We start from the raw sequence: 12876 nt of genomic DNA, 5'->3' as shown, positions 1-12876 counted from the left end.
CCTGCCTTTCTTCTTTCCTTGAGGGAAAAATATTGCAATGTTAAAGAAGGAGAGGATGAGGGAGTCTCTAATGAGTCTCAACTCATCCCTAATATTCAACTTCAACTTCAAGGAAGAAGAAAGATTAAATATAGCATGAATGAGCAGCCCTGTAATTTTGAGAGAGGAGGAGGAGGAGGAGGAGGAGGAGGAGGGAACTTTAGTCACCCATGGGAATAGCAGGACCTCTTTTTTTTGTGGCTTGAATACTTGAGTAGCCATTTCCATCATGCTTTGATTTATTAAACCAGCCCCAAAATGCCAGGTTAGCGACGCTGCATCTTCGTTTGAGTGGTTTTTGTCAATGAAGCTTTTATTTGTGAGGCATTGCTGACTGACACTGAAACTACTTGGAGATATATGGATAGACAGAGATATCCTCCATCATTTGGAGCTTAACTAGCACCGATTCCAATATATTTTTCTCATCTTGCTACTGCAGAGATTAAACATACAACTGCCTTTAGTAGGATCTAAATTTGGAATATATCTATCAGACATCTGAAATCTAATGGTTATTAAACAGTGAAGCATTTAACATCCATTGTGAGGCACCCATTTGCTTGGCTAGACTGTTCAAATGTATGTTTAAAAACTGTGAAAAGGGAATGAATGGATGAGGTGTCAGAAGATAGTTTGTGCTGTGTCTGCACTGTGCACTTTCTTGGTTATGATTATGTACTCTTTGATCTGTTTGTCAGCAAATTTTGCATGACTATACCCACTAACTGATAGTTTGCATGTTGCTATATAAGAGTTTAGACACATCATATATTTATGGAGACTTCATGTTGGTTTTACTACACACACTCTTCTCCTGCATCACTCTAACTGGCAGACATTTTTTCTTTCCTGTCTCTTCCTCATTAGATCATATGTTTCTTTATGAGCAAATACTTTTTAAATAAAAACAAATTTACATGTTTTTCCAAAGAAAACTAAGAGCCAGAACAGACCAGTTTGAAAAGCTGGCTTCCAGGCAGCTTGGGGTGTGTGGCATTTTGACGGCACATGCTCCCAAGCCACTCAGAAGCTACCAGCCAACAAGATAGAGGCAGCTTCAAGACAAATTCAGGGGCATGGCATTTTGATACTACATGCTGCTGGAACACTCGGAAGTTGTGTTGGGGCTACCGAAGGCAGCCATTACCAGCCCAAATAGGAGCAGCTCTTTTCTGCTCCTATTTCGGCTGGCAGTGGAAGGTGCCTTCGGGACTGCAGCGTGTTTGCCATGGTTCTGAGGCATCTCCGGCAGGTGCGGCTTCAAGCTGCCACTTCCTGTTGGTCTGTTCCCGCCCTAAGACTGTTTCTTGCTAGACCCTGTGTGTGTGTTTGCGCACAAGGGACTGGTTGTTGTTCATCTTCTGTCTCACGAATTGATTACTCTGCTTGAGAAATCCAATGCTATCTCTCACAATTTCAAATTAATAAATGATCTTCATTTATTACAGTATCATGGGCCTTTTCGCATGGGCCCAGTTCAAAGAAAATAATCTTTGGCCAAGAACCCAATCTGAAGACATAGCTATGATAACATAGCTTCATCTCCTGATGCTACCCTTCACTGAAGCAATGCAGCCCTCCATATAGAAGAATTTCTGAGGTGCTGAGGAGTGGTGTGGTGAACAATGATGTGCCAAGCTGTCTCCCAGTAGTGGGGCAAGCTGTGACATGCATCTGCAACATGATGCTGAAAAAGTGCAAATCACTACAAAGGTGAATAACAGTGGGTCCTTGGTATCTGCTGGGGTTTGGTTCCAGGACTGCCTGTGGATACCAAAATCTGGGATGCTCAAGTTCTGTTATATACAGTGGCATAGTAAACTGGTGCCCCTTATATAAAATAGTAAAATCAAAGTTTGCTTTTTGGAATTTTCCCCCAAATATTTTCAAGCTGTGAATGGTTGAATCTGTGGATACAGAATGTGTAGATACACAGGGCCACCTGTAGTGTAGCTACAAATTCATAGCTTTATTTCACCAAGGACTGTATCACATGGGAAAATCAGGGACAGTTGTACAATCACGGCAAAGATCTTTACATGACATTGTGATTAGAGAGGGCTTAACTCAGGAATAACCAGGAATGTTCCAGCAACAAATCATTTATGGGGAAATCCCATGAATGATTTGTTGATGGAGCATTCCTAATTAATCCCAGGATAAGGCCTCTCTAAACATGGTGTGTGTGAAAATCTTAGCTGCAATCATGTGACTCTCATGGGGGAATGCCTGTTTAAACTTCTGATTTTCCTCCATGTGATAAAGTCTCAAGAATGAGATTTGTACCCACTTATTATGTCCTTGATTTTCTCCTCTCCCCCACTCACCTTGCTCACTTCAGGGTTTCTCTTGTGATTTATGAAACTGCAGCTTTCTATTGAATCCACACTGGGAAACTCTGGTTTAATCACTGTTCACAAACCTCATATCTCAGTAAACAAAGGCCTGATACAGACAGGCCAAAATAAAGCTGCTTCGAGCCACTTTGGAGGTATGCTGTTTAAATGACACATGCATCCTAAGAGTCCGGAAGCCACACCAAAGCCACACTCCAGTCCTAAGGACTGGAGTGCAGCTTTGGTGCAGCTTCCAGACTCTTAGGACGCATGCATCATTGAGACATCATACCTCCAAAGAGACTCGAAGCAGCTTTATTTTGGCCTGTCTGTATAGGGCCAAAGATTAAATCACAGTTCACAGTTCATCCATAACTGTGCTTTAATATAGTTTAGAAGTGGTTTTGTTGTGCATGAGAGGAGAAAGAAGAAAAAGGCAGGGAGTGTACTGAGTCAGAAGGCTTGCTCTGGATTTATTAAGCAGGGATCATTATGTGTGGATTATCCCACTGTTTTGTCTTTCTTAAACTTTTGCTCTTTCCCTCATTTTAAATGGAGTAGCAGCTGCTTGAATGTACCAACAAACTGTGCCCTCTAGCCAAGTATAATTCAGAGTTGAGAACCATCTTTGGAAAAGTACTCTCTGAAGCACTGTTACATTTATTGTGCCATCTTGACCATCTGGACTAATTTTTTACAGCAATGCCACCTAGGAACGAAAGCCTAAATCTTAATCCCAACTAAAGTAGATCCACTTTATCAGTGAGATTTACCTGGATGTTAACACTCCATTCAACACTTGATTCAGTGGGTTCATTCTAATTGGGAAGCAGCCAACAAGATGGAGGACAATCTGTAGGTAGGCAGCCAATAAAGTACTGACAAACCAGTCCTGTATTTCTAGGTGTCACTTGCCTGTTCTGAGCATATTTCTCATCTAGTGGGATGTATCAGTCCCTCCAGGTGGCTTTATAAGGTCAAACTTGGGGTGGGAGGAAAGAGAAGGATATAGGGGAGCCTTAGCTCATTTAATAGGAACAAAGAATGGAAGAGGAACATGGGCTGGCCCTTGAATCCCTTGGTGCATCTTCCTGAGGTTTCTCCCCTTAGTTTCAGGCACTCATACGAAGTATTCAGCATAGCACAAGTGACTAAGGACCTGTACAGACAGGCCAAAATAAAGCTGTTTCAGGTCAGTTTGGAGGTATGCTGTTTCAATGATGCATGCCTCCTAAGAGGTCAGAAGCTGTGCCAAAGATGTGGTCCAGTCCTTAGGACTGGAGCATGGCTTTGGCATGGCTTCTAACCTCGTAGGACGCATGCATCATTTAAACAGCATACCTCCAAAGTGACCCAAAGCAGCTTTATTTTGACCTGTCTGTACGGGCCCAAAGTATTCAGAAAGTCTGTTCAGCACTAAACTTGTGCAAGTCCCCTTGACTTTGACAAGGCTGTGCAGAAGTAGTTCTTGGTTGATTGCTCATTCATTAAGAGTGGGTTTGACAGTCACACTGAATCTATTATAGGACAGGAGAGTAATAACTCAGGTAGAGAAGGAGTTCTGGGAAATGTAAAATAGAAAACTATTTATATTTACATTTTGTTTTACCAAGCACAAGAGCTGTATTTAATGTAAGCTGCTGCCAGGAGCAACTTTCCTATGGCGAGGAGCCATAGGAATGCATGCAATGTGGTACTTTATTTGTATGATTAATATATGGATAGGAAGTTTTCTGTTGGCTGGTAGTCTTTCTTCTCCCTCACAAATTATAGAAAATATATAACTGGAGTGAAAGGGACAAGACAGAACGAAATGCTGAATAATAAGGCAACATTCTTTAGAATAAACAACACAGCAATAAAGATTAGTTGTTTAATTATTTAAATATTTCTAGCTAAGCCTTTACAAATTTGGTTAGAGCGTGAGATGCTATCAGTACAATCAAACTGATCAGGTACAGTTGGCCTTTCTTATACATGGTTTTTTTATACATGGATTCAAGCATCCATGGTTTGAAAATGTTCAAAAAAAGTATAAATTTCAAACATCAAACCTTGATTTTCCATTTTTTATAACGGACACCATTTTGCTCTGCCATTATATTTAATGGGACTCGAGCATCCATGGATTTAGTTATCCACGGGGGATCTTGGAACCAAACCCCAGCATATAACAAGGATCCACTATATTAGCCCGAGGTGCAATCAATAAAACAATTCAACACAAAACCGTAGAAGATTCATCTTTAAGCTATTATAATAATCATCAATATAACATATATGATGGCATTCCGTTGGCAGGTGAAGACCTACCTGTTCAAACAGGCATTTAAGGAATTGTTATAAGGACAGGCTGGGATGTTGGACTAGTTTAATAATTCTTTTTAATGTATGTTATTTATTTTATTTTATTTTTAATGTTTTTAATTGTACTGTTTTTTAATGCTGTGAAGCCGCTCTGAGTCCAAGTCCTGGGAAAAGAGCAGGAAATAAATAAATAAATAAATAAATAAATAAATAAATAAAGGCAATAGCAATAACCCAAAAAGTAAATAAAAACAGACTTGCAGACAATTAGATGGTAAACCCCATGTAAGAGACAGGGGAACTATGCCTGTTTCACATGAAAGTTTATACTAACAACTAAAGTACTGTTGGAATGTGGTTGTCCAGTTAGGGAATGTCCTGGAAGACTGGCATGGCCTAGCTTGGCACTGATGCAGGCTGTCAATGCCAAGCTAGGTTTCCAGGACATTCCATAACTAGGGAATTGCATTCCAAAAGCCCTTTAATTGTTAATATAAACTTTTGTGTGAAATAGGCATGGTTCCCCTGTCTCTTAGACTGAGGAATCTTGCCACTTGTCAGTTAATCGGGATTCTGTCTGGGGTCATCTTTATCCACTTCTGGTCACGTGGGTGCCCAGCTCAGGCCAAGTTAACATCAGCATTCCACTTTAAAATTCTTAAGTATTGGAATCTCAGGATATTTACCTGGGAAATGAACAGACTTTTTGGTACTATTTTAGGCTATTTATTATATGTAGATATATAGATATACAAAATATACATTCCTCTTTAGGGAGACACATATATGTCAATTTCTGGGTGCTTAAACTTCATTCCATTCCATGTATAGGCCTGCGTGGTGTAGTGGTTTCAGCATTGGATTATGATTCTGAAGAACAGGGTTTGAATTCCCCCTGGACAATGGAAAGCACTGAGTGACCTTGGGAAAGTCACATTCTCTCAACCTCAGAGAAAGGCCAAAACCAAACTTCCTCTGAAGAAATCTGGAGGACAAAACCCTGTGATATGTTTGTGCTAGGGTCACCATAAGTTGGAAACAACATGAAGGCACACAACAACAACAAGAAGCCTAAATACAGTGGGCCATTGCTTTACTCGGGGGATCTGTTCCGGACACACACACCGCGTAAAGCAAATAACACATAAGCTTGAGCCCCATTATAACCAATGGGGCTCATGCTTGCTGTGTGGCTGCATGCGTGCCGTGCAGCCGCACACACCATTCACAAGCCCCATTGGATATAATGGGGCTTGTGCTCGCCGCGTGGCAATGCACACATGCGGGGCATTTGTGCATTTCCCAGTTGGCTTTAGCGTATGCTGAAAGCCACCTATAAGGAGCCTGCATATGGCATGGACTCACAGTACCATAAATTCCAAGATGTCATCTAATCTTGAAAACTAAGCAGGGTCAGCCTTAGATAGTACTTGGGTGGGAGACTGTCAATGAATAATCAGGATATACAGTGCTCCCTTGTCTTACACGGGGGATCTGTTCCAGGCTCCTCCACATAAGGCAAATAACATGTATGCTTAAGCCCCATTGAAAATAATGGGGCTTGTGCATGATGCACGGGGTGGCGTGTGCGCCATTGCAATGCCGTCGGCATGGTTTTCAGCATAAGCTGAAAGCTGCACAAAAGGTGCCCGTGTATGACGTGGGTGCACTGTATTTCAGAGGAAGAAACTGGCAAAACCACCTCTTAAGTAATCCTTACCTTTAAAGCCCCTATAAAGTTCATGGGCTCACTAGAAGTTGGCAGGCAACCTGAAGGTACATATAGCTATGTTCTTACGATATATATATCTTACACTCTATGTATACTAGGTTGCATTCTGTACTTTAAAATTATATTTGAGGTCACAAAGTTGGTAACTGAGTAATCTGGTGGGCTAAAGTATATTTGCAATCTGCCAGTCTGGGCCAAGAATGCTAGGAACGTGTGATAAAAAGCAACTTTAATAGTGTAAATCTGAGGTAGTCCTTACTCAGGAACATACTGAATTTATGCTTTCGACTAGTAAATGGACACACAGAGAATTAGCAGCCCTGTGTGTCTGCAGATTGACCACAGTTCTTTATTTATTCTGTTGGCTTACTCAGTGGTTCATGACAACCTCACACATATTATCCTTTTAGACGATCTTGAATCTCAGTTCAGGATTAGAGGACTGCTGTTTCAATGGCTTTTTAAAAATGTCACCTTCGCATTCAGTGTGATAATCCATTGGACCCCATTGGATCTGTTTTATTACTATTTTTGTGTAACATCTGGGTTAAATCTTGAGAGGCTGCAGTCATTAGTAGGTTGTTTATGCCCTGATCTGTATTTCTTCAAAGCCAGAAATAAACGTCTTGGCCCAAGCCATTCAACATAAATGGTACATGGGTTTAAATAAACTAAAACTGAATACAGGCAAAATATAAATTTAGTCTAGTTGACAACAGAGGCCTTATTGGTGGGGGGCAATGGCACCAGGGTGGAAGCATAGAGGAGGCCACAGTATTATTAACAAGCAGTTCATGTCAACCAGGGAAAAATTATAACACCACAAATTCCAGTGAAAATGAACTGGAACTCAAATGACTATTCAATCTCTCCTTCACAAAAATTTTAGCTTGTGATTTTTTCAAGGGATAATACTTGAGGCAATTGTACAAATGCAGAGCAGCCAGGGACAACTGTGTAGTTTACAAATTTCAAGCCAGTTTTTAAAAAGGCACCGCATAAAATGGCCTCTTTCATTTATTTTCATTGCATTTTAGAACTAGCTATCAAATTCTAAGGGTTATTTTTTGCATCTGCTGATGAGCAAAACAAATACATTCAGAACTTTATGTTGTGCCACAAGAGTATCAAACATTTATATTTCTTCATAGAGTCATGTAATTTAAAGATAATAAGCCTGTTTACCTTATGTTCATCTATTGAAATAATTTTCTTCACCTTTGTTACCACATTCACAGGTGGTTTATTTCAGTTTTCTCTTCTCCTATAAAGGATTTAGGATTTATTACTATCATGGAATTAGTAAGTTTCAGGATTTAAAGTGCAGTGAAACAGAGATAGCTTTATCACCTATTAAGGAGTCATTTGTAAGAGAAAGAGAAATATTATGACTGTCTCTGCCAGGAGACCTCTTATTGCAGGGCAGAACAATACATTTAAACATAGCCCATCCTCAAAAAATGATAGTGTCATTACAGGTTTATTTGTTTTGTCAAAGCATAACTAACTGCAAGAATAAAAGAAAACAACTAGGAAATATGTAATTTGCCAAGGTTGGCAGGAGTTCCTTATTATACAGGCTGTCTCCTGTTTGAGAACTGGAAAGCATTTCCTTTTTTCATAGACTGAATGAGATGCCAAAATGTCCTAAGTATTGCAGTATGCGATCTTCATAAAGACAGGAATGTGTGCATCATGCAGTTTATGATTATGGATAATATATTTGTTTTAAAGAAAAATATATAACCTAAGTTTTTGCCATGATTTTTATTGACAAATCATGCTATTTTACACATACATACATTCATCTCATATCAACACATTTAAACAATTCCATTATTTATATTTTATATCTGTTTCAGATAATAATAAAACATCCCTCTCAAATCTCTCATTTACATACTCCACATTTTAAAAACTCAATCTCTTCCTTTCACTTCTTCATCACTTTCCAATGCCTTCTTTTCAAAGTTTCACTCTTTAATATGAGTATAGCCCCATTTGCACTATGAAAATAATCTGGTATGAATTCAGGTTATTTCCTAGGTGTTCATACTTGTCCCGAATGGACTTGGTGCGCCTCTGGGGGGGGGGGGGGGACTACCAAAAACCCACTTAACCTGGGATATTCAATACTCCCCCTCCCCCCCTGAGTATTCCTGAAAGATCCACATTGATTCACTTTTCAGCAATGTGGCTATAATAAATCTTTGTCAATATAAGAAGCACAGGAACTTCCAATAGCAAAATTCATCTAACAAGCTCAGTCCAAGTGGGGAAATGCTCCATTCAGGAAGCATGGCCAATTCTAGTAAAGTGCGGAACAAGCTAAAATAAAGTGATGCAGAATAAAGAACATGCAGGCCAACTGGAAAATAATAAGACAACTTCATGTTCAGCAAGCCCATTTGATTAATTATTTACTTAGCTGTTGTAAAGGTAACCCTGAGGCCAAACATGACAACCAATTGGAATATACTTTTTAGAGCAAAGGGCACATACAGGGAAAGGAGCGATAACCTCTACCCCATGCCAGCTCAGCTGCTTTCAACTGTTTTTCTCCAGCCCTGTTCACTTTTCAGAGCCAGCTGGTATTTTTTCTTGGACCCTGCAACTGCTTTTTGGATTGACAGGAAAGCTCCTGTTGACACCAATGGAAACATTTCTTCAATGCATAGAAGAAGATAATGCAGTGACAAAAATAATGCAAAGAATCTGTCAACGACCATGAAAATAGTTACTCCAGTGTAATTTAGCAGTCCTCCAGATACTCTACAATAACTGAGTTCAGGTTCATTTTTGTTTGGTTTAGTCCCCCCCCCATAATTCTCTGTGGCAGAAACGTCAATAGAGGGGTGCAGGGGGTACAGACCATACTGGTGACACCCCAGAAGAGTGAGGTGACACCCAGTCAGTCCTGGCTCTTCCCAGTTCCTGGGGGCTTCTCCCAGGCCCTTTCCCAGGGGGCACATGGGGCATTTTCTGCCTTCCCTGGGTCCTGGGGGGTCCTCCTTGCCCTTTTCTGGGGGGTCATGGGCATTTTCCACCCTCCCCAGGTCCCGGGGGCCCTTCTCTTGCCCTTCCTAGGGGCATGCACTCCCTGGGGGTGTGTGGGGTAATTCAGGCTGTGTACGCGTGTTCTCGCATGCACCAGAAGTCTTGCACTGGAAGTCCCACCCCCATAAGTCCCGCCTCCTGCCATGACTTAACACACTGGGTGACAGCAACCTTAGAAATGCCACTGCTCTGTGTAGGTTTGTTTCTTTTCTCCTTTAGACAAGTCCAGCAGCAGTTGCATGAATGTTTAATTGCTTTAAAACATGGGTACAACAGCACTTTAAAGAGGCAGTGCAAAAAATTGTTTCCAAAAGGGCAGGATCCTTGTGGGAAAAGGGTAGAAGACATGGAAGAATAGCAGCAAGCAGATTTTTGTGACAGATAAGAGAACATCCATTGGAGAGCATTCATTCTCACCCTGAATGGGGGTGGAAGACTGGTAGCAAGAAACCAAAGAACTTCTTGATGTCAGATGAAAGCTAGGGATAGAAAAAAACAAACTTGGCCATGCATTTCCCTTGAAAATAATCTGTTTTATCACACCTTAGATGAACTATGAGATAAAATCTATACATTTCTGAGGCATCTGATCCACTGACCAGGAGAGTGGTGTGGTGTGTGGACCGCACTGGGTGACAACCCAGAGGGGTGTGTGTCATCCAGTGGGGTAGAAAACTTGGAGGGACTGGCATAGCTACTAAGTGCAAAAGGGAGGTTTTCCACTCACCCAGCAGTGCAGTGGACCCTAAATGGGCCACTAGAGGCTGCAGCATTGGCCCCCTCAGTAGTGGTGGCTGTTAGACAGGTGCCTGGTTTCAGATTCTGGTGTGGCTACAAGCATGATAGACCCTGAAGGTGGCAACCCCTCCCCCATCAGCCATTGCTACTGAGGAGGACAGTGCTACAGCCTCTGGAGGTCCCATTTAGTAGACACATAGTTTGGAGAATCCTCAACTAGCATGGCAACTGGTCACAACAGCTCTTTTAATTTTTTTTAACCCATGCTTTCTTGAATGCCTTGATTTGGTATAGTTGCAGCCAATTGGGATGAAAAGAAGCAAGAGGTATTAATAATTCCTCCTTTGATTTAGGGTTTCCTTTCAAAAATAGGCCACAATCACTCGCGAATTGTGGAAAGTGTTTGTCCCTCCCCCTCCTGCAGTCACTTTCCAAAGCACTTTAAACAGATGTAGAAGGAAGGCAGTTCCAGGTATGTGGCTTTCCCCGCATTTCCCAGTTGCCAGCATGGGCCAGCATTCCATTATGTCTAAAACTTGATGCTGGCTTCTAAGCCTTGCTTTGTAAAAGAGCATGACAGGCAGCTCAGTGTCTTATTACCAGCAGAAGTCAGAGTATTTTCTTTTTAATGATGTCCAAACAAATTAACTGTTAAAAATAAACTGCAGGGGAGCACTGTAGGAAATGAATTTCAATGGGATGAAGATCAGAAAGAATTAAGTGGCATGGCTCTGGACTATGTGCCCGTAAAAATTGACTTGACTTAGGTTTAATGCAAAAGAGAACTGGATTGCGTATAAGATGCCCCCTGTTGGTTTCTATAAAGTGTGGGAGCACATCCTCCCTGCTGGCATACATTAACATACCCATGAATATATAAATACAAATTGGTGTTTCAGGACCAGCTGTTCTTTGCAAGATTGTTTTAGGATTGTTTTTTTTTTTTTTTTTTTAAAAGGTACATCACTGTAGCTGGACATCAACTTCAAACAATGCCTAGGATTTTCACTTAGCTAAAATGTTAGCTCTTATCATGTCCCATGACAGAAGCAGATATATTGAATATTTCTGCTGCAGTGGTCTTCATTCTCAATACATTTCTCAAATAACTTGAATTTATTACTTTTATGTTGCAGCTGATGAAAGACTGGGTTATACTTTATGTTGCATGTAGCACTGGGTAACCTTGGACAAGTCACATGCTCCCAGCTTCAGGGGAATGTAATCACAAACCACCTCCAAATAAAACTTGTCAAGCCCCACGATCACCATAAGTTGGAAATGACTTGAAGGCATACAACACAACACACACACAAAGCTTGATAAAATTCCTCATGTGGACTAAAATTCCCAGAATGATTCAACCAGCATGTTCACAGGCTATTTTGGAAACTTAAGTTCCCAAAAGTATCAGTTCTATATTATGATATTAAATGTACACTCACACATATCCATATATGTATTAATTGGGGATGGTGGAAAGGAAGGCCTCTATACATAATGCCGAGATGATCAGAAACTTGAAATGCTAGGGAAACAAAAGGAGACCAGAATGATGCCATGTGTTTTTGTAAAATTAGGTTTCCATCCTTATTTGTTGTTGTTAACTGTCCTTGAGTTAATTTCAACTCATCTCGATGGATGAAACATCTCCAAGACCCTCTGTCCTCCACTGCTCTGCTTAATTCCTGCAACCCCATACCTGTGACCTCTTTAATAGAGTCCACCCATCTAGCATGTGGCCTTCCTCTCTTTCTACTTCCCTCCACCTTTCCCAGCATTATTGTCTTTTCCACTGAGTCCTTCCTTCTCATGATGTGTCTGAAATACCACAGCCTCAGTTTGGTCATCTTGGCTTCCAGGGAGGTTTCTGGCTTGATTTGCGCTAGGACCCATTTGTTTGTCCTTTTGACTGTCCATGGGATCTTCAGCACTCTTCTCCAGCACCACATCTCAAATGAATGGATTATCTACCTATCTTCTTTCTTAACTGCCCAGCTCTCACATCCACGCATGGTAATAGGGAATACTAACTTTTGATTCTAACTTTTGTGCTTAGTTGTACAGTTGCCCCTCAGTTTGCGCAGACTTCAGATCTGTGACCCTCGATTACTTGTGAGGAACAAATGGAGGGGGTTAAAATGGGGTGCGCACCCAAGGCACATGCCTGCTGCTACTCATGGGCTAGCTGTCTCATTGTATTTTGAAGAATGTGTATGGAATGCATATTATAATATTCCACTGAATAGATGGTCTGCTCCTTCCTTCCTTCCTTCCTTCCTTCCTTCCTTGTAATTTGACTTTTTTCTTACTGTATCACCTGTGACTCACATCCTGTTGACTACCTATGCAGGAGTAAAAAGAGCACAGGGCAATGGCCAAAAAGAAAGATATTGTAGTGGCCATCAGGAGACAAAGGTTGGTGACTCCTACCTATTTTTTCAAAGTCTTTGGGAAGAGAGGTTCTTGGAGCTAAAAGTACTCTGAGAAGGCTGGATTGAAAAATTGTGTGTCCTATGGCACAGGTGTAATATAAGAGTGTTCTAATAGTAACTGGTAAAATGGTTACTTTTGAGGGTATAATGAATAACATTTACTAATTGAATAACATTGACTCGTTACTCCTAATCCTTTTGTGGGTTCATTTTTGTATTTTGTTTTAAA

Source organism: Sceloporus occidentalis, unplaced genomic scaffold, assembly GCF_023333645.1.
Source record: "Sceloporus occidentalis isolate IW3139 unplaced genomic scaffold, rSceOcc1.0.p SCAF_5, whole genome shotgun sequence".
NCBI lineage: Eukaryota > Metazoa > Chordata > Lepidosauria > Squamata > Phrynosomatidae > Sceloporus > Sceloporus occidentalis.
Note: the sequence above shows the minus strand (reverse complement) of the source record.